This window comes from Leptidea sinapis, chromosome 21, assembly GCF_905404315.1.
Source record: "Leptidea sinapis chromosome 21, ilLepSina1.1, whole genome shotgun sequence".
Taxonomy (NCBI): domain Eukaryota; kingdom Metazoa; phylum Arthropoda; class Insecta; order Lepidoptera; family Pieridae; genus Leptidea; species Leptidea sinapis.
In genome coordinates, this window is record NC_066285.1 from 511,862 (window position 1) to 534,355 (window position 22,494).

The 22,494-nt window shown below is 49.5% G+C and overlaps 1 long non-coding RNA gene and 1 other non-coding gene across 2 annotated transcripts in view; both read right to left on the reverse strand.

Annotated features, from left to right (window-relative positions):
* LOC126970499 (uncharacterized) overlaps positions 1 to 8,418 on the reverse strand; it is a 64,245-nt gene extending 55,827 nt beyond the window's left edge. The window contains exon 1 of the long non-coding RNA XR_007730650.1: positions 8,269 to 8,418. This is a non-coding gene — a long non-coding RNA (uncharacterized LOC126970499). The remainder of the gene's footprint in view (positions 1 to 8,268) is intronic.
* A 13,919-nt stretch (positions 8,419 to 22,337) lies between these two features.
* On the reverse strand, positions 22,338 to 22,494 carry LOC126970747 (5.8S ribosomal RNA). The gene has a single exon (XR_007730695.1). It is a non-coding gene; the product is annotated as a 5.8S ribosomal RNA (ribosomal RNA).

Sequence of the window (22,494 nt, forward strand, 5' to 3'; positions counted from 1 at the left end):
ATGGGCTGAAAAGCATACCAATAACCATTTACATAATTTTATGAACAGAAATTTTAAACCAAGACCAGCTGTAATAAACCACGTCAATACGAAACCAGTACATATTGCGCCACAACGGAAATGCATACTCTGTAAAACGTGTTGCCATGAATTGTTTAAATGCAAACAATTTCTAGAATCCGCACCGCTGAATCGACTTAAGGTCATTGAATCCAACAAATTATGTAAAAACTGTTTAATTAACCATTATGACAAGGAATGTTCTTCGGAAAAAACTTGCCGTTTTTGTAACCAGCAGCATAATACTCTTCTGCATAATGCTCTTGTCACTTTTGCACCATCTACTTCTAGAAATACCGAGATCGAAAATTCTCCTAGAAGATCCAATATATGCGTTACCAATGCCCCACAAGAAACCATGCCCAAATTATTAGCAACAGCTAAAGTTAATATTATGTCTATGGATGGCTGTCACCATACCATGCGAGCCCTCATAGACCCGTGCGCGGAGTCATCTCTCATTACAGAGAATGCCGCTCAACTTTTAGGCCTACCCAGGATTAAGCGCCACTGTGTGGTGGTCGGAGTAGGCGCAAAAGCCAACAATAGTAAGGGAGTCGCACAGCTTTCAGTGTCATCTCTTCATAATAATTTCACATTTAAAACGGAAGCCTATGTGATGAAGCATGTCGTCGGGAATTTACCACACGAAACATTAGAAAAACCAGCTTGGCCGTATTTACAAAAGTTACCACTCGCAGATCCAGAGTTTTATAAAAGTAGACCAATAGATTTAATTTTAAGCGTTGAAGTTTACGAATTAATTATTTTACCAGGTTTAATTCGTAATGGCACATCACTACCAATCGCGCAAAATACCAAGCTCGGTTGGATTCTTAGTGGTACCATAAAACCAAACCAAACATATTGCAACGTCGTCATGGTCGACTTGCAGGATATACAGCGGTTCTGGGAGATTGAAGATATCTCAGACAACTCTGTAAATATTACGGATGAAGATAACCATTGCCTTCATCATTATCAACAGCATACTACGCGCAAACCAGACGGACGTTATGTTGTACGGTTACCATTAAAACCAGAGATTACCGAAAAATTGGGTGAGTCTAAAACCAAAGCCGTAGCCCAATTTCGGCAATTAGAACGCAGATTTTGTAAAAATAAAATTATCGAACAGAACTACAAACAATTTATCCATGAATATATTAATTTAAACCATATGAAGAAATGTAATAGTAATCCGATACTTCAGTGCTATTTACCTCACCATTGTGTAATCAGAACGGATTCCACGACGACTGCCACGCGAGTTGTTTTTAATGCCTCAGCGAAAACTTCGACTGGACTTTCGTTGAATGACCTTATGTACTCTGGACCAAATTTACAAGAGGATTTGTTTACTCTCATATTAAAGTGGAGGCAGTACCAAATAGCCTTCACAGCCGATATAGAGAAGATGTTCAGATTTATAGATGTCCATGATGATGACCAGCCGCTCCAGAAGATCGTGTGGAGGGACTCTGAAAAGCAACCATTAGAAGAATACCAACTTACCACTGTCACATACGGCACCAAGGCCGCACCATTCCTAGCCATGATGACATTGAAACGTCTGGCTAAGGATGAAGGTCACCGTTACCCAGAAGCAGCAGAAGTTCTGGCTACCAGGCTCTACATGGATGACCTCCTCCATGGACATCATGACCTCCAGTCTGCAAGGAGGCTGATTTCCGACCTCATAAATCTCCTTAAGTTAGGTGGATTCAATCTAAGGAAGTGGTCGTCAAATCAACCAGATGTACTACCAGATAACCAGTTACCATGCGAAGACCAAGCATATGTTTTTAAATACCAGGAATCAACCAAGGCATTAGGACTTAAGTGGCATCCCGACGAAGATTATTTCACTTTTCAATTGAATTCCGAACCAGTCAGTAAACTCACCAAAAGAAGTTTACTCTCGAATATATCGAAGATATTTGATCCGCTTGGATGGCTTTCACCAGTTACCACCAAGTTGAAACTACTCTTCCAGGAAGTATGGCTCTTAAATCTTCTGTGGGACGACGAATTACCAGCTGACATCAACACAAAATGGAAAACCATAGAGGCTGACATCACGAAAATTAGCCATATTACCATACCAAGGTGGTTGCAGTCTTCTAAGAACGACACCATTGAATTACATGGGTTTTGTGATTCATCACAAAATGCCTACGCTTGTGTTGTATACTGCAGAGTCAACAATATTACCAGCAACCAGTCTTCTGTAGTATTAGTAGCTTCGAAGTCTCGTCTCGTACCTGTAAAGAAAAATGTATCGTTACCTAGATTAGAGTTATGTGCAGCGGTTCTACTTACCAAGGTCATGAAGATCACCTGTAAATGCCTATCAGATTACAACATCAAAATCTACGGTTGGTCTGATTCGACAGCTGTGTTAGGCTGGCTCAACGGCGACCCATGTAAATGGAAACCATTCGTCGCGAATAGGGTGAAGCAGGTCATTGACATTATACCATCGAGTAGCTGGCATTATGTGTCAACAAAGGACAACCCAGCTGACTGCGCAAGTAGAGGCATTACCACAGAACAGCTGATTAACCATTCCATGTGGTGGATAGGTCCCCACTGGCTAAGATCGTTTGAAGAGTCCAAATTAACCAATAAATTATATACAACCTGCGAAGAGCTTAAAAAAACCATTATTAAATATAAATGTAAACACAATTAAATATCAAAACAAGGTTATAGATAGTATAATTAGCAGATACAGCGATTTTACGCGAGCTTCAAGAGTGCTTGCGTGGGTGTTACGTTTTACACCTAAGTCATTTAATACTAATAAAACAAACTACTTAACTATATTAGAAATAAGAAAAGCTAAAAACTTAATTATAAGGCATATACAACAAGTAGAATTTTTAGAAGATATACAATATATTAAAAACCATAACCAACCTAACCCTAAGAGTAAATTATTAAAATTGAAACCATTTATTGATAACCAGGGGCTCTTGAGGGTTGGGGGGCGATTGACCAACGCCAAAATAGAAGATAGTATGAAACATCCGTGTATTTTACCACATAACCATTTGCTTACTGACATGATTATTGACCACGCGCATAAGATGACCTTTCATGGGGGTCCCCGGTTAACCCTTGCTTGGCTGCGTCAAGAATATTGGATCCTGGGAGGAAACAATGCTGTAAAGAAGAGGCTACGGAGATGTGTGCTATGAAGAAGGCACGACCCCCTGAAACACGACCAGTTGATGGGAGACTTACCACCTGCAAGAATCAACAGGACCCGCCCCTTTTACCATTTGGGGGTTGATTTTACTGGTTTTGTTGACGTCAAGTCTGCGAAGGGTAGATCAGTGAGATGTACCAAAGGATATGTCGCCGTCTTCGTGTGTATGGCGACCAAGGCTGTACATTTGGAGTTGGTCTCTGATCTCACCGCCTCAGCATTTTTGGCAGCCCTCAGAAGACTTGCGGCCAGGAGAGGATCGCCCGGTCACATTTACAGTGACAACGGGACGAACTTTATAAAAGCAAATAGAGTTTTGCAAGAGGAGATTGTTAACTTGAAAACCATATTGAATGCCCAGTTTTATGCAGAAATAGCTGAAATGTCGATAGAATGGCACTTCAACGCACCATCTTGGCCAAGCGCAGGCGGTCTCTGGGAGGCTGCAGTGAAGAGCTTGAAATACCACCTGAAGCGAGTAATAGGAGAACAAAAACTCACCTACGAGGAGTTCTCTACTCTTCTAGCTCAGCTAGAAGGATGCCTTAACTCCAGACCTCTGTGCCCGCTGAGTGAAGACGTCGAAGACTTAGATTGTTTGACCCCTTCTCATTTTCTGTCCAGTGGACCAACATTGACCATTGTTGAGTCAGAACACGACTTACGAACCAGATGGCAGTTAGTGCAGAAGATTTACCAAGATGTGTGGAAGAGATGGAGAGCGGAGTACCTCACACAGTTGAACGCTAGGTCCAAGTGGCGACGTTCACAACCAAATTTAAATGTTGGCGGCATTGTAATTATACACGATGCTAACCTGCCACCGGGTAAATGGGCTCTCGGTCGAATCGTGCAGCTACATCCGGGGCAAGATGGGCTAGTTCGAGTAGTCTCTGTTAAAACCAAAAATGGCATTATGAAGCGACCAGTAGTCAAACTATCTCTTTTACCTATTAACCACTCCAACGACGAAGACAGTAACCAAATTCATGAAACCACTGACCATAACCAGCCGAAACACCAGTCGAACGACGATTTACCAAAACCAAAGCGACGAGCTAGAAGAGGAATTGTTAATTTATTTACCATGGCACTTATGTTGTTTACCTTTTTATTTTCACCAGCCACGTGTGCATACAACGCTATAAACTTCAACGACAGTCAAAGTTTATATTTAGATAAAATATCAACCATGCGACTAGTTCAGGACGAATGGAAACTAGTTGTATACTACGATTTAAAACCATATTGGCAAGGCAGTAAATTGTTATCCAAATATATTGATCATATGGAATATATTTGCAAGGAATCGTCAGTCAGAAACCATTGTGAATCTATTTTAATACAATTACAGCACAGTTATACAGAGTTATCGCATTACAATAACATTCTGTCGACGCAGCAGTTCCCACGCGGGCACGCGCGGCGCAGGCGCGGCCTTATCAACGCTGTGGGTAATGTTGCACACGCGCTGTTCGGTGTACTCGATGACCAATTCGCTAAGCAGTATATTCAGGACATCGATTTAATTAGGGAAAACCAAAACCATCTTGCTGCTCTATGGAAAAACCAGACTTCCGTAATAGAAGCAGAATATAATGTATTGAAGAGGATGCAAGGCTCAATTGACAAACAATATAAAATATTTACTCATTACCTTAACCAGTTAAAGAACGCTACCAATGATGTCAAGAGTCAATTGAAAGACGTGGAAAACAATAATGAATTTTTATTATGCGCTATGGCAGCTAACAGCTTGGAGTCGAATTTGAAGAATGTGCAGGATGTTCTTTTAGATACTGTTTCGGAGGTGTACTTTGGGAAGTTCAACATACATCTTTTGAAACCCGACCAGCTTCTAGAAGAATTAAATATTATTTCCGGAAGATTGTCCAACGATTTAAGTTTACCAATAGAGAACACGCATACAGAATTAACCAAAATGTACCATTTACTCAAGGTCAGAGCGAAAATGCTAAATGACTATTTTATTTTTGAAATTAGAATACCATTAGTGAGTAGAGACCATTACCAAGTATATAAAATTTATCCTGTACCAAGACGGAACGGCAAAACCATGGTCACTCTAGTTCCAGTTTCGGATTACATTGCGATCAACTTACGAAGAGACTCATTTATGACCATATCACACTTAGAATTAAATAATTGTCTTCATTTAGATACTGAGACACAACTTTGTCCTTTGGAAAAACCAATTTCTCATATGAGTCATGATGACGTCATGTGCTCCAAAGACCAGGAGACGAAGCAGTGCAGAACCAAAACTGCCAAATGTCTAGATTGGTGGTCTCAGCTAAGCGAGGTCAATACATACTTTTTCTTTTGCTGCGACTCGTATCCAGTACGTATCATCTGTGGAGAGCAAATGTTTTCCAATCATCTTAATAATAGCGGCATTATTAGGTTGGGTCCAGATTGTGTTCTGAAAGGACAAGACATTACCATTTATGCTCGGAGGCTTCAGAACAATACATTAACCATACAGACGGATATACCAGCTATAGACATTCACCCCATCAACCACATCTTTAACCAGAATAAGACGTTCGTGTCGCTGATTTCGGAGCCAGCATCAGTGATGGGTGGTTACGATCAGGAGCTAGATGATATAGGCGCAAAAATAAAACAAATGAATTCAGAGAGTGGTCTAAAGGGTGGTATATCTTATCACGACGTTCACCACTACGTCGCGATATACGTGGTGGCGGGTGTGCTGGTGGCCGGGGCCGCCGCGTACGCCGTGCGGCGGTGGTGCCCGCGCCGCAGCCGACGCCAGGACTCCAGCGCGCCGCCCGCGCCGGCAGCCGCTGGCGCAGGGCCAGCCGCGTCGCACCCGCCGCGCCCTGAGCCGCGGGGTCTGACGAACGCAGCGTTTGTGTATAGTGTTAGTGACCAGTGTGTAAGTGTAGTTAACCACGGGCAATCTAGTGCTAGTAAAAATAGTGATAAGTGTAGTGATGAAGTGAAAGACCAATCCACTTCTCCTGTAGTGCATAGGCATAATTTTAGTGATTACTGTGGCTAGAGACATTAAGGTTACCATTAGATAATGCAAATTTGTTTATCACCTTGTCTCACGTCACTCGCTAACCATAACCATTTCTTTTTTGTACCATCTTCACCACCACTCTTTCTTCTCTCGCGGTGGCAGCATGTACGGTCAACAGCATGTCGACTGTACATCACGTTTCGCGTATCAGCGTTTACGTCGCCTCGCGTTATTTCCTAAGTAATATTGTAACCAGTTCGCGACAAGCCGCCGATCGATTCGCGTGCTCATTACCATACCAACATTTTACCATTTTACCATATAGCATAAGTTAAGGTTTCAATATACCATTTGAGCCTAACTTGTGTTTTATTCTGTACGGAACCAAACCACCGTACATGTACCGATATTAATACGTTGATACCGCTTCTCTTGCGTGTCATCATTTTTATTATTACCCGAAGGGACTCTCGTTACTGAACTTTCATAACATACAATCGGCCCATCGCCGATTTATGATTCGTTCAACGCGCACCGTATGCCCTTGAGATATATAGTATACAGTGCGCGAACGGATATCTCACGATATGTTCAAGATGTCATAGTCGCGACGCCCTAAGGGGAGATCGCGACGCATGACGCGCTGAGCGCCACAACAATCGTTGTTTGCAGCAGCTCCCTGGTTGATCCTGCCAGTAGTTATATGCTTGTCTCAAAGATTAAGCCATGCATGTCTCAGTGCAAGCCGTATTAAGGCGATACCGCGAATGGCTCAATATATCAGTTTTGGTTCCTTAGATCTTACTCAGTTACTTGGATAACTATGGTAATTCTAGAGCTAATACATGCAATCAGAGCTCTGACCAGTGATGGGATGAGTGCTTTTATTAGATCAAAACCAATCGACGGAGTCGTTAATTTTGATGAATCTGGATAACTTTTGCCGATCGCATGGTCCAGTACCGGCGACGCACCTTTCTAATGTCTGCCTTATCAACATTCGATGGTAGTTTCTGCGACTACCATGGTTGTCACGGGTAACTGGGAATTAGGGTTCGATTCCGGAGAGGGAATCGAACCCTAATTCCCCGTTAGGGGACGGAGGGAGCCTGAGAAACGGCTACCACATCCAAGGAAGGCAGCAGGCGCGCAAATTACCCACTCCCGGCACGGGGAGGTAGTGACAAAAAATAACGATACGGCACTCTTACGAGGCCTCGTAATCGGAATGAGTACACTTTAAATATTTTAACGAGGAACAATTGGAGGGCAAGTCTGGTGCCAGCAGCCGCGGTAATTCCAGCTCCGATAGCGTATACTAAAATTGTTGCAGTTAAAAAGCTCGTAGTTGCATTTGTGCGCCGCGGTGTCGGTGCATCGCATCCGCGGTGATACTGACACGTCTGCGGAGCATATCGTCGGTGAGCCGGCGGTAAAACGCCGGTTCAATATCAAAATCCTATCGCGGTGCTCTTCAGTGAGTGTCGAGATGGGCCGACAATTTTATTTTGAACAAATTAGATTGCTCAATGCGGGGTCAAAATGCCGCTTGAATATTTCCTGCATGGAATAATAGAATATGATCTCGGTGCTATTTTGTTGGTTTTCAGAACTCCGAGGAAATGATTAATTGCGATAACTGGGGGCATTCGTATTGCGACGTTAGAGGTGAAATTCTTGGATCGTCGCAAGACGAACATCAGCGAAAGCATTTGCCAAAGGTGTTTTCATCAATCTAGAACGAAAGTTAGAGGTTCGAAGGCGATTAGATACCGCCCTAATTCTAACCGTAAATATGTCATCTAGCGATCCGCCGACGTTACTACAATGGCTCGGCGGGCAGCTTCCGGGAAACCAAAGATTTTGGACTGGATTAAGGCTAAATATAACCGCGTGACCGATAGCGAACAAGACCCGTGAGGGAAAGTTGAAAAGAACTTTGTAGAGAGAGTTCAAGAGTACGTGAAACCGTTCAGGGGTAAACCTGCGAAACTCGAATGAACGAACGGAGAGATTCATCGTCACTCCGGGGCGTACGGTGGCGTGCCGCGATGTGCGCGAGACTCGTGCTCGCGTTCACTGGTCGCCGCCGTTGACGCACCCGGACGGCGTGCACTTCTCTCTTAGTACACATTAGGCATCGCGACCCGTTCGTCTGTTCGGCCTAAGCGTTGTCCGGGAGCCGGGCGGCTGCGCGTTCACGCGCACAGCCGTCCGACCGTGACGATCGCCGGCCGGCGGCGGACGGTACTTGTCATGAAACGCGCACGCGTCTCCATCCGGGGACGCGTCCGGCCCGACGCGAGCGAGAGTCGTCGTCGACATCCTGCCCTTGTGCGGATGCTGACGCGACGCCGCTGTCGTCGCAGCCTTGTAGTCTCGGACTGTGCGCGTATCAGTCGGCGATGTTACTGTTTCGGGCACTCGCAGGACCCGTCTTGAAACACGGACCAAGGAGTCTAGCATGTGTGCGAGTCATTGAGTTATGAATTCAAACAGACAAAACTGAAAGGCGCAACGAAAGTGAAGGCGCGCGCTTGTCGCGCGCTCAGGGAGGATGGAGCGTCAGTCGTCAAAAATCGATCTCTCGCTCTCCAGCGAATGCGGGCGCGCTCTGAGCACAGATGCTGGGACCCGAAAGATGGTGAACTATGCCTGGTCAGGTCGAAGTCAGGGGAAACCCTGATGGAGGATCGTAGCGATTCTGACGTGCAAATCGATCGTCGGAACTGGGTATAGGGGCGAAAGACTAATCGAACCATCTAGTAGCTGGTTCCGTCCGAAGTTTCCCTCAGGATAGCTGGCGTCGACTCGTAACAGTCTCATCCGGTAAAGCGAATGATTAGAGGCATTGGGGCCGAAACGACCTCAACCTATTCTCAAACTTTAAATGGGTGAGAACTCCGGCTAACTCGAACGATGAAGCCGGAGATCTGATGACGGTGCCAAGTGGGCCAATTTTGGTAAGCAGAACTGGCGCTGTGGGATGAACCAAACGTAGTGTTAAGGCGCCTAAACTAAACGCTCATGGGACACCATGAAAGGCGTTGGTCGCTCATGACAGCAGGACGGTGGCCATGGAAGTCGGAATCCGCTAAGGAGTGTGCAACGACTCACCTGCCGAAGTGACCAGCCCTGAAAATGGATGGCGCTGAAGCGTTTTGCCTATACACTACCGTTACCGGCAATCGGCGCGTGCGTGTCAAAGCGCACTCGTATTATGCCGTAACGAGTAGGACGTGCGCGGCGGAGTGCGCAGAAGGGTCTGGGCGTGAGCCCGCATGGAGCCGCCACCGGCGCAGATCTTGGTGGTAGTAGCAAATACTCCAGCGAGGCCCTGGAGGACTGACGTGGAGAAGGGTTTCGCGTGAACAGTAGTTGCTCGCGAGTCAGTCGATCCTAAGCTCAAGGAGCGATCTTATGTCTAGTTTTCTTTTCTGCCTGAGCGTTCGAGTTCCATGGAATCCTATAGAAGGGAGATATGGTTCGGAACGCGAAGAGCACCGCATTTGCGGCGGTGTCCGGATACTCTCTGCGGACCTTGAAAATTCAGGTGAGGGATGTACGTGGAGATGTCGCGCCGGCTCGTACCCATATCCGCAGCAGGTCTCCAAGGTGAAGAGCCTCTAGTCGATAGAATAATGTAGGTAAGGGAAGTCGGCAAATTGGATCCGTAACTTCGGAATAAGGATTGGCTCTGAGGACCGGGGCGTGTCGGGTTTGGACGGGAAGCGGATGCGGCCGGTGCCGGGCCTGGTCGATGCTCGCGCTTGTCTCCATCGCAAGGTGGTCTCGCGCGTCGTGCTGAATCCGGACCCGCGTTCCGGCCTTTCGCGGATCTTCCTAGCCGTAAGTCCGCGTCGGTTTCGTCTCGTGCGCGATCGGCGTGGTACTGTACGACCGCCGTTCAACGTTCAGCTCAGAACTGGCACGGACAAGAGGAATCCGACTGTCTAATTAAAACAAAGCATTGCGATGGCCCTCGCGGGTGTTGACGCAATGTGATTTCTGCCCAGTGCTCTGAATGTCAACGTGAAGAAATTCAAGCAAGCGCGGGTAAACGGCGGGAGTAACTATGACTCTCTGACGGCCTTACGGCTGAAAGAGCGGCACGGAGGCACGCGCGACTATTCCCAGCTCTGGGCCTCATTTTCTGCTCAAGAGATCAGAAAGGCCCGTATCGATCTTCGAACTGCGCCAGGTCCTGACGGCATTAAGCCTGACGACTGGCGTACTATACCCCTGCAATCCAAGGCGGACCTATTCAATGAATGGATGAGGATGGGCGAAATCCCAGAACTACTGCGACAAAGCAGAACTATCTTCGTGCCAAAGAACGAGGAGCCTGCGGGCCCCGGCGACTACCGGCCAATTTCGATTGCGTTGATACCGCTGAGGCATATGCATAGTCTCTTGGCTCGGAGAATTTTAAATTGTTGCCCCCCGGACTATCGTCAGCGAGGATTCGTCCACGTCGACGGCTGCCTAGAGAACACAGCGGTGTTGGATACGGTTCTGGGGGATAGCAGGAGCAAGTTGCGGTAATGTCATGTGGCTGTGCTAGACTTTTCCAAGGCCTTTGACACAGTGTCGCATGAGGCGCTTGTCAAGCTACTTGTAGAGAGAGGCCTACCCATGGCTTTCTGTGACTACGTTGCTCGCCTTTACCGAACAGCCCTCACTACGTTGGCGACTTCGGAGGGGACGAGTGACCCTGTGAAAGTGGGGAAGGGAGTTCGGCAGGGGGACCCGCTGTCTTCGATCCTGTTCAACATGGCGATGGACATTATACTGGCTTCTTTGCCTCCAGGGGTAGGGTACCGTCTAGGAACGGAGATCATCTCCGCCCTAGTGTACGCCGATGACTTCGTGCTAATCGAGAGCACAAAGGCGGGACTCCAGGAGTCCATCGATGAGGTGCACAGGGTTGGAATGATGATGGGCCTCCATCTGAACCGTTCGAAAAGCGCCGTGCTTTCGTTAGTGCCAGATGGACACAGCAAGAAGATCCATTACATCGCCGAAAACACCTTTAAGGTGGGCGCGAAGTGGATCAGGCAAGCCACTTGTGTTGAAAGATGGCGCTATCTCGGAGTCGACTTCACTCCGGCTGGATCAGTGATGTTAGCAAGACATAAAAAAGGCCTTACAGAACATAACAAAGGCCCCTCTTAAGCCGCAACAGCGGCTAGAAATCCTTAGAGGGCACCTGTTGCCCCGATTCCTACAAGGTCTCGTACTTGGGAAGGTGACGGACGACAGGCTAAGGATGCTCGACATCGAAATCCGGAAGGCGATTCGGTCATGGCTAAGGCTCCCATTGGATACAGCTGTCGGATATTACCACGCGTCTGTTAATGACGGCGGTCTAGGCGTGCCCTCCTTCCGTTCGGCGATTCCTGATCTCATCGTACGTAGGTACGGTAGGTTGGGGGCGTCGGATTGGGGGGCTGCCGCAGCCGCCGCTAAATCCAAAAGGGTTATTAACAAGATGCGGTGGGCAAAGAAGCTGTTATCCAAGTTGTCAACGGTTTGCCCGAAAACAGGCCAAAGGTCTATCTCCCTGTATTGGAAAGAAAAACTGCATGGATCAGTAGACGGCTATGAATTACGGGAGTCGTCGCGGGTTAAAGGATCCACCCACTGGATTCGTGCAAAATGCCACCAAATAACCGGCCGCGATTACGTGGACTTTGTTAAGTGCCACATTAATGCATTACCGTCCCGAATTAGAACCACAAGGGGACGCAGATCAGAAATTTCGGAGCCTGAGTCGAACTGCCGTGCAGGCTGCATTGTCAGGGAGACGACGGCTCATATAATACAAAAGTGTTTCAGAACACATGGCGGCCGGATAGAAAGACACAACAGGGTAGTGAAGATACTCGCCTCGGCGTTATCGTAGCAAGGGTGGACCGTTGAACTGGAGCCCCACGTCCAGACTGGTGATAAAGGACTTAGGAAGCCGGACATCATTTGCAGAAGGGATGGTGAGGGAGTTATCGTTGATGCACAGGTAGTCTCCGGCCAGCGCCTGCTCGATCAAGCCCATCGTGAGAAGCGCAATAAATATGCCGAACACGGGGACTTGATCGAGAGGGTACGCAGCCGTTTGGGACTGCACGGAGCAGCAAAGATCAGCATTTCCTCTTGCACCATATCCTGGCGCGGTGTATGGAGCAGAGCATCCTATATGGATCTTAAGAAACTGCTGCGGCTGAAGGAGTTGTTCTTCGATAGCGTTTCGATTGTTGCGTTGAGAGGGTCGTGTATGAATTGGACGCGGTTCAATCAGATGACCGAGAACCGTTTGAGCGATCGGCCAGAGTCAGGGCCCGGGCTCCTGCGGTAAGGATTGACGCCGGACACGCCGGTTCTTCCCGCCAGTTCTTACCCTGGGTTGCAAAACTCAGGAGACTGGTCCCCAGTAGAGACATCGAACCGGACCACTGCGAAATTTTCGCAACGTCAGTGGGGGGGGGACAGTGGTGTCCTTTTGTGAAAACTTAATGATCAAAATGGATTGGTCACGAAACACCGACGAAGCGGGAGGAAAATAGCCAAATGCCTCGTCATCTAATTAGTGACGCGCATGAATGGATTAACGAGATTCCCGCTGTCCCTATCTACTTCGTCGTCGGTTGGGTTGGGTTGAAGCTTGTGCAAGGCTACGCTGTTGACATCCGCAGCGCTATGGGAGGGATACTGGCAGTGATGTGTCCGGACGACGACAGGGCGGCTGACTCCCACTATCATGTACAGGTGCGCCTGGCGGTAGCTTGCGTGCCCAGTGGTCGAACGGTGGGCCCTCCCACCAGGGAACAGATTGGCCAAATTATCTGGAGCCTACCGAACAAGGCTTCGGGTACAGATGGGATCACCGCTCGGATAGTAAAAGCAGCGTGGAAGGTGGCCGCGAGCGAGATGACTGTAATGTACGGTAAGTGTATAGAAGAGGGCGTGTTTCCCGATGTATGGAAGGAAGGCCGTTTGATAGTACTGCCAAAGGGTGATGGGAAGGCAACTGACCCAAAGGCGTATAGACCTATCACCCTCTTGCCAGTACTGGGTAAGGTGCTTGAGCAGTTGATATGCGAATGTACTCCGGGTCTGTACAGTCGCATGTCAACCCGTCAACATGGGTGTATGAAAGGGAGGTCCAGGATAACGGCACTGAACGCTATTCAATTAACAGTGAACACCAGCACACACAAGTACGTACACGCGATCATGTTGGACATATCTGGGGCTTTCGACAACGCGTGGTGGCCAATGGTACTGCTTAAGTACAAGCAGGGAGGCTGCCCACCCAACATCTACCGTTGTCTATGTTCCTACTTCGTCAACCGACGAGTAGGTATGTTCGTTGGAGCCGATGCAGTGTGGAAAACCTCTACTATGGGGTGCCCACAGGGCTCAGTGCTTGGCCCGACTTTATGGAACGTGTTGTTGAACGACCTTTTGGAAACGAGCATGCCAACAGGGGTGGGAAAGGTAGCGTATGCGGATGACGTGACGCTCCTTATAGAGGCGGACTCCAGGGCGGATATTGAGGCCTACCATTTCGACCCCCGTTGGTACGTCCATTTCCAAAAGGTCATTCAACAGAATATTCCAAAGTGTAGGGCCGAGCACAGAGCCCTGTGGACACCCCATGGTTGACGGTTTCCACACCGTCTCCCCCCCTGCAAACATACCGACCCGTCTTTTGACGAAGTACGAGCAGAGACACTTGTATATGTTCGGCGGGCAGCCGCCCTGCTTAAACTTAAGCAGGACTATAGGCCACCATGCATTATCAAATGCACCTGCTATGTCCAGCGTTACCGCCTGGATATACTTGTGAGTGCTGGCGTTCACTGTATAGAGAAGCGAGTTCAGAGCCGTTAACGTCGACCTCCCTTTCATAAACCCATTTTAACGGGTTGACATGCGACTGTACAGATCCGGAGTACATTCGCATATCAACTGCTCAAGCACCTTACCCAGTACTGGCAAGAGGGTGATAGGTCTATAGGCCTTTGGGTCAGTCGCCTTCCCATCACCCTTTGCTAGTACTATTAACCGGCCATCCTTGCATACATCGGGAAATACTCCCTCATTTATGCACTTCACATACATAAGTGTCATCTCACACGCGGCCGCCTTCCACGCTGCCTTAACAATACGAGCGGTGACACCGTCTATCCCCGGATCCTTGTCCGGTAAATTCCGAATTATTCGGCCTATTTGTTCCCTGGTGGGGGGACTCACCGAGTGACCACTGGGCAAACAAGCTGCCGCCAGGCGCACCTGCATATGGTAGTCAGAGTCGGCTGCCAGGTCGTCGTCCGGACACATTGCTGCCAGTATCCCTCCCAACGCGCTGCGAATATCGATACCATACCCCTGCGCAAGCTTAAACCCATTAATGACGTTCGCAGGTGGATGCACCCTACCGGTGGCGGCACGATACGCCATACCCCACGGATCGTCATTCCCACTGTCAGCAAGCCGCGAGAAGTGGTTGGTCTCCGCTTCGCACATAGACTTTCTGCAGACCGCGCGGGCACGATGGAAGCGCGCCCTGCAGATATCTTCTGTCATTCCGCCCGCGCGCCGAGACTGTTGCCATTCCCGACGTAATCTTTTATGTTCCCGCCGAAGGTTGTCGAGTTTCCTCGACCACCATTCGTGACCGCGTGTTTTGTCCTTCCCCTTAGCGAACCCTAAGCACTCCCCGGCTGTCCGATCGAGCGTTTGGACAAACTGCTTGCAGAGTTCCTGCGCTGGCTTTCGGCAGTCAAGCCTGCCTACTCGCCACGAGAGCGTAGAACAAAACCGGTCCCAGTTCACACTTCGGTCCCGGAACCTCGTCGGTTCTTCTCCTGGTTCCAGCTCTCCCTGGTACCGCGCGGCTGATGGGTTTCCTATGGCGATGGAGAACTTTATCAACTGGTGGTCGCTGCTGCTCTCGTCTTCCCTCACCTTCCAATGCAGTATTGGGACTCCTCTGGTAGTCAATGTCACATCAATGTTGGAGGAACCGTTGACCGTGTTGAAAGTGTACGGTTCCCCCTCCTTATTATGTACGAGGAGCCCCTTTGAGAGGATGAAACTCTCCATCGCCAATCTTCTTCACTTGCTTCTGCGCCTCTTCCCTCGAATTGCTCACGGCGACTGTGCCAGAGCGGAGAGTGCGTGTTGGTATCGGCTACAATGATGATTTGTTTCCCTCTTAGTGCTTCCAGTACGCGGTCCAAGTGTTCGATGTGGGTTTCAATGCTCTCGCAGTACTGGAAGTACGCCGACACCATGTAGAAATCTCCGCCTTCCCTCCCGGAAGTGTGCCACTAGGCAGTGCGGCGTGGAAAGATGAGGCAGGATCATTCCAGCTATCCTTGTGCTGTTGACGTAGATCCCTGCCTTCGAATCTTCCGCGCACTGTAGCAGCCCCTGCAGCCAGGGCCCACCCTCGCATACTGTTCCTGGACAAGAACAATACCGAGACCCAGCCTTTGGGCAATTTCCGGGAGTTCCGCTGTCGCCGTTACTGCTCCTTGGAGGTGAATCTGCCCGCCGTTTATGCTGCGATGCCTAACAGCCATAGTCGGTTCTTTCAGCTGCCCTCTTCTGCGCCGCTATCCGGATCAAAGCCGGAGAAAAACTACTGTGTAACTCGTAGGGAGTTACTGGCTGTGGTGAAGACATTACAACATTTCAAAAAGTACTTGTTGGGTCGCAAATTCCTCGTAAGGACTGATCATGCCGCCTTGAAGTGGTTACTAGAATTCAAGAATCCGGAAGGACAAGTGGCCAGATGGATTGAGCAACTTCAAGAGTATGACGTTGAAATCGAGCATCGAGGAGGAAAAAGTCATAGAAATGCAGATGCGTTATCTAGAAGACCTTGTCCGATGGAATGCAAATATTGCATTCGTCAGGAGGAGAAAGAGAATTTTATGATCCGGCTGATCAGAACAGATTCGATCGACGAGAACTGGAGCAACGATGCAATGAGGAGAGCTCAGGAAAATGATAAGGATCTTCAACCACTTTTACATTGGCTAGCAAGTGGATCACTTAAACCAAAATGGTCTGAAGTGGCTAGACACAGTACGGCTACCAAGAGTCTCTGGGCACAATGGAACAGTTTGGTGATTCATGACGGGTTGCTCTGCCGTAAATGGGAAACCCCGCAAGGAAAGGATTGCCATCTGCAACTGGTCGTTCCCAGGGAGAAGGTGAACGAGATCCTGAGAGCTTATCACGATGGTTCTTCAGGTGGACATTTGGGAATAAGAAGAACTCTCACAAAAATTAAAGAACGCTTTTACTGGTTGCATTGCCGTGATGATGTGGAAGACTGGTGCAGAAAATGCAAGAGTTGTGCTGCTGTCAAAGGACCTCAGACCAGAAGCAGAGAAGCTATGAAGTTGTACAATGTTGGGGCTCCGTGGGAAAGAGTAGCTCTGGATATTGCCGGACCGTTCCCAGTCACCAAATCTGGAAACCGTTACATAATGGTGGTGATGGATTATTTCACGAAGTGGCCGAAAGCATTTGCTCTACCGAATCAAGAAGCAATTACCATTGCGACGAAGCTGGTGAACGAAGTTTTCTGCAGATTCGGTGTGCCTTTGGAGTTGCACAGTGACCAAGGGCGGAACTTCGAATCACAAGTATTTCAAGAAGTTTGCAAGATCTTGGGAATCCATAAGACCAGAACTACGCCATATCATCCACAGTCGGACGGGATGGTGGAGAGGCTTAACCAAACATTGGAGCGACATCTGGCAAAAGTAGTGGACAGTCATCAGGATAATTTTTTTTTTTTTTTGAGAGGAGGAAATACTGTTACGTAATTACGCCCCGGAACGGGGCGCAATATGTCGGACTCGAGTGTCCGCGTAAGCGGACGCCCCATACCGACTAAAACCTCCTCTGTGCTGTTAGCAGCCCTGGCTTTCACAGCGAAGTAGGACGTGGGCCGTGGAGGCCGCAAAGACTACGCAACAACAGTCGCGGGGCGTCTCCTAAGGAGACTCGAACCTCAGACCGGCTGTGTGCTTGTGGGAAGGAGAGAGAATGAAAATGAAGATGAAAGATGAAAAGGTGATAAGAACACACTCGCCGGCGAGTTGTGGTGATGTTTTGTGTAATGTATGTAAGTGTGTATGTATGTGTTTATGATTGTATGTATGTGTGTTAGTATGTATGTACGTAGTGTAAATGTTTGTGTGCATGTATGTTTGTGTTTGTGTCTGTTTGTGGAGTGTGTTTGTGGTTGTGTAAGTGGTGTATGTCAGTCCGTCAGTCAGTCCGTGTGTTAGTGAGTGTAGTGAAACGATTACAGGACGAGGACTAACGTCTCGTCGGGTATCAAAACAATGTGTGGTGTATCTAGGGTGCGGGCCGCTGGCCATCGTCAGAGTGACGAGTGCCAGTGGTTTGCGGTGGTTGACCGCGCCTACGCCTGCGAAGGCGGTGTGTGCGTGTCTGTGTCGGTGTTTGTGTGGGTGTCGCGTTCGCGATGGTGATGTTGTCATCCGGGTCTACCGTTACGTGTCTGGGACGTCTTATTGGGTTGAGACTATGGTGAACCAAGATGTTGGGATGGTTAGGCGCCTTGTGAAAGAAGCGTCGCGAGATCTCTTTAAAGTGTTGAGCGATAGTATTGCCATGCGCGTGAATTTATTTTGAACTACTTGCAAACGTCGTAAGTAGCTCGGTCGGGTGTGCGCAAAAACGACGCTTGCGTATGACAGTATGGGCCGTACGATGGTTTTGTACAGCGTCACTTTGTGTTTGAGCGGAAGTTTGCTTCGCCCACACACAAGTGGATAAAGGCGACTGAGGACAAATCGGGCTCTATTGCATACCGTATCAATATGTTTCTTGAAGTTCATATTGCTCTTGAACGTGACTCCTAAGTATTTGTAATCCTTCACCCACGGTATGGGTGTTTCATACAATTTAATGACGTCGGTCGGTCATTTTTTAGCGCGGATGCTATTCGCGTTACCGAAGAGTACCGCTGCACGATTTGTGGGGTTCACTTCAATCCGCCATTTTCTGAACCAGTTGCCTAGTTCATCGACGGCGGCTTGAAGTACTTTAATGTTCCTGCTCAAGGTTGAGCGGTTCAATAGAGCGGAGCCAAAGTAGAGTGCCGTATCGGCAGCGTACTGAGCGAGCTGGACACTCGGAAACTTGGGAATGTCGCTCGTGAAGAGCGAGAAAAGAGTGGGAGAGAGGACTGAACCCTGTGGCACGCCTGACCTGATGGGTCTGGGTGAGGATAGGGTGCCCTCTACTCGATATCGGAAGGAGCGATCAGTAAGGTAAGCCTGTCTGGCACTCCCAGTTGATACAGCTTGAATACTAAGCCGTTGTGCCATACCTTGTCGAATGCCTTCGCGACATCGAAAAAAACGACTGCCGTGGTAGCGTGAAGTTGACGCCGTACGAGAATGTACTCAGTGAGTCGGTGAGCCTGCTGGGGACACGAGTGAGCGGTTCTGAATCCGAACTGTATGTCGGGTATCAGATTGAGCTCCGCGATGTAATGATTAAGACGCGCGAGAATTAATCTTTCGTAAAGTTTCCCGATCGAGTTCCGCGAGCTCCTTTTTTACCCTGTCACCCTTCGTCGCTTCTATCTTATATCGCGCGATAAACTTCCAGATCGGCTGGAAGTACCCCAACTAGTACTGGCAGTGCGGCCATACTTGTTGAGCGGTACGCCTTGGTGAGGAGCACCAACGACGTTCGTTGTGTTCTGAGCAACCGGCTGGACACCACATACAGGAGCGACCTGTGGTACCAGATGCTCGCCGCGTAAGTAATGGTTGCAACGTACGTCCCCCTGTACAAGATCTTAAGTGCCTTGTATCGTATGCCCCAAGAAGTTGAAGATGCGTTGCCATCTTTCCGAAGCACCTCGCGGCTCGCTCTCCGATATCCAAGGCGTGATCGGCGAATGACCCCTTTCCATCAATCGTTATGCCTAAGATTTTAACTGATTCAACAGCACGGATAGAATTTCCTCCCATTCTAATGACCGGGGTTCGCCCGAGAGAGCCCTTCAAGGTTATAGACTTGGTTTTCACCGACGAAAACCGGAGTCTATTCCTAGCTCCCCATTCCGAGATTCTCTCGAGCGTCACCGCGGCATTGGTCTCGATAACAGCCCTTGAGTTTCCTTCGATGAGTAGCGTTACGTTGACCGCGTACGCTATCATCCTGACCCCTTGTGGTACGCTCAGCTCCAAAAGGTCATTCAACAGTATATTCCACAGTGTGGGACCTAATACGGATCCCTGTGGGCACCCCATTGTGGAAAGTTTTTCGGCGATGTAATGGATCTTCTTGCTGTGTCCATCTGGCACTAACGAAAGCACGGCGCTTTTCGAACGGTTCAGATGGAGGCCCATCATCATTCCAACCCTGTGCACCACATCGATGGATTCCTGGAGTCCCGCCTTTGTGCTCGCGATTAGCACGAGGTCATCGGCGTACGCTAGGGTGGAGATGATCTCCGTTCCTAGACGGTACTCTACCCCTGGAGGCAAAGAAGCCAGTATAATGTCCATCGCCATGTTGAACAGGATCGGAGACAGCGGGTCCCCCTGCCGAACTCCCTTCCCCACTTTCACAGGGTCACTCGTCCTCTCCGAAGTCGCCAACGTAGTGAGGGCTGTTCGGTAAAGGCGAGCAACGTAGTCACAGAAAGCCATGGGTAGGCCTCTCTCTACAAGTAGCTTGACAAGCGCCTCATGCGACACTGTGTCAAAGGCCTTGGAGAAGTCTAGCACAGCCACATGACATTCCCGCAACTTGCTTCTGCTATCCCGCAGAACCGAATCCAACACCGCTGTGTTCTCTAGGCAGCCGTCGGCGTGGACGAATCCTCGCTGACGATAGTCCGGGGGGCAACAATTCAAAATTCTCCGAGCCAAGAGACTATGCATATGCCTCAGCGGTATCAACGCAATCGAAATTGGCCGGTAGTCGCCGGGGCCCGCAGGCTCCTCGTTCTTTGGCACGAAGATAGTTCTGCTTTGTCGCAGTAGTTCTGGGATTTCGCCTATCCTCATCCATTTGTTGAAGAGGTCCGCCTTGGATTGCAGGGGTATACTACGCCAGTCGTCAGGCTTAATGCCGTCAGGACCTGGCGCAGTTTGAAGATCGATACGGGCCTTTCTGATCTCTTGAGCAAAAAATGAGGCCCAGAGCGGGGAATAGTCGCGCGTGCCTCCGTGCCGCGCTTTCAGCCGTAAGGCCGTCAGAGAGTCATAGTTACTCCCGCCGTTAACCCGTGCTTGCTTGAATTTCTTCACGTTGACATTCAGAGCACTGGGCAGAAATCACATTGCGTCAACACCCGCGAGGGCCATCGCAATGCTTTGTTTTAATTAGACAGTCGGATTCCCCTTGTCCGTGCCAGTTCTGAGCTGACCGTTGAACGGCGGTCGTACAGTACCGCGCCGATCGCGCACGAGACGAAACCGACGCGGACTTACGGCTAGGAAGATCCGCGAAAGACGCGCGAGACCACCTTGCGATGGAAACACGCGCGAGCATCGACCAGGCCCGGCACCGGCCGCATTTGCTTCCCGTCCAAACCCGACACGCCCCGGTCCTCAGAGCCAATCCTTATTCCGAAGTTACGGATCCAATTTGCCGACTTCCCTTACCTACATTATTCTATCGACTAGAGGCTCTTAGAGTAAGCCGGAGTTCGCACCCATTTAAAGTTTGAGAATAGGTTGAGGTCTTCGGACGGAACCAGCTACTAGATTGTTCGATTAGTCTTTCGCCCCTATACCCAGTTCCGACGATCGATTTGCACGTCAGAATCGCTACGATCCTCCATCAGGGTTTCCCCTGACTTCGACCTGACCAGGCATAGTTCACCATCTTTCGGGTCCCAGCATCTGTGCTCAGAGCGCGCCCGCATTCGCTGATTGGAAACGAGATGCCTCGGGAGTGCGAGAGATCGATTTTTGACGACTGACGCATCCTCCCTGAGCGCGCGACAAGTGCGCGCCTTCACTTTCGTTGCGCCTTTCAGTTTTGTCTGTTTGAATTCATAACTCAATGACTCGCACACATGCTGGACTCCTTGGTCCGTGTTTCAACACGGGTCCTGCGAGTGCCCGAAACAGTAACATCGCCGACTGATACGCGCACAGTCCAAGACTACACGGCTGCGACGACAGCGGCGGTCGCGATGGATAATGTGTACTAAGAGAGAAGTGCACGCCGTCCGGGTGCGTCAACGGCGGTGACCAGTGAACGCGAGCACGAGTCTCGCGCACATCGCGGCACGCCACCATACGCCCCGGAGTGACGATGAATCTCTCCGTTCGTTCATTCGAGTTTCGCAGGTTTACCCCTGAACGGTTTCACGTACTCTTGAACTCTCTCTTCAAAGTTCTTTTCAACTTTCCCTCACGGTACTTGTTCGCTATCGGTCTCGCGGTTATATTTAGCCTTAGATGGAGTTTACCACTCACTTACGGCTGCACTCTCAAGCAACCCGACTCTGAGGAGAGTCCCTCGCGGACTCGCTCCGTCGCTACGGGCCTGGCACCCTCTATGGGAAAACGGCCCCGTTCAAGACGAACTTGGACGGGGGCGGCGACCGCGAGAAAGCGGAACCTCCCTAACACCACATGTCCCGCGACCGTGACGACCCGAATAACACTTGCAGCGCACGGGACGCGAACCGTAGGCGCAGCCACGCACGCCGTTCACATAGAGAACTCTGCATAGATTAATTAAAATTAATCACGAGATATCCGCGTGTGACAGCGAACGAGCGCGCCCCGGTACAGGGCCCGTCTCCGTGACCCACGTCGGGCGTGAGGCGGAGACGGCGTTGCACGCGAACAGCACCACGCGTTGCGGCATATTTTACATTTTCGAACGGATCGAGCGGGCCCCGGCAAACCGGCGGGGTTTACCCGAGCCCGGCCCGAAGACCGTCACTCGTTTTACACGTTTTTTAGGCGCGCAAACAGTGTTGTCAGTATACAGCGACGGCGTCGTCGTATTCTTTTATGCAGCCGGCCCTCAGACAGGAGTGGTCCTGGATATTTCTCCACGGACCGCAATGTGCGTTCGAAATGTCGATGTTCAAATGTGTCCTGCAGTTCACACTATGACGCGCAGTTAACTGCGTTCTTCATCGACCCGCGAGCCAAGTGATCCACCGTTCAGGGTA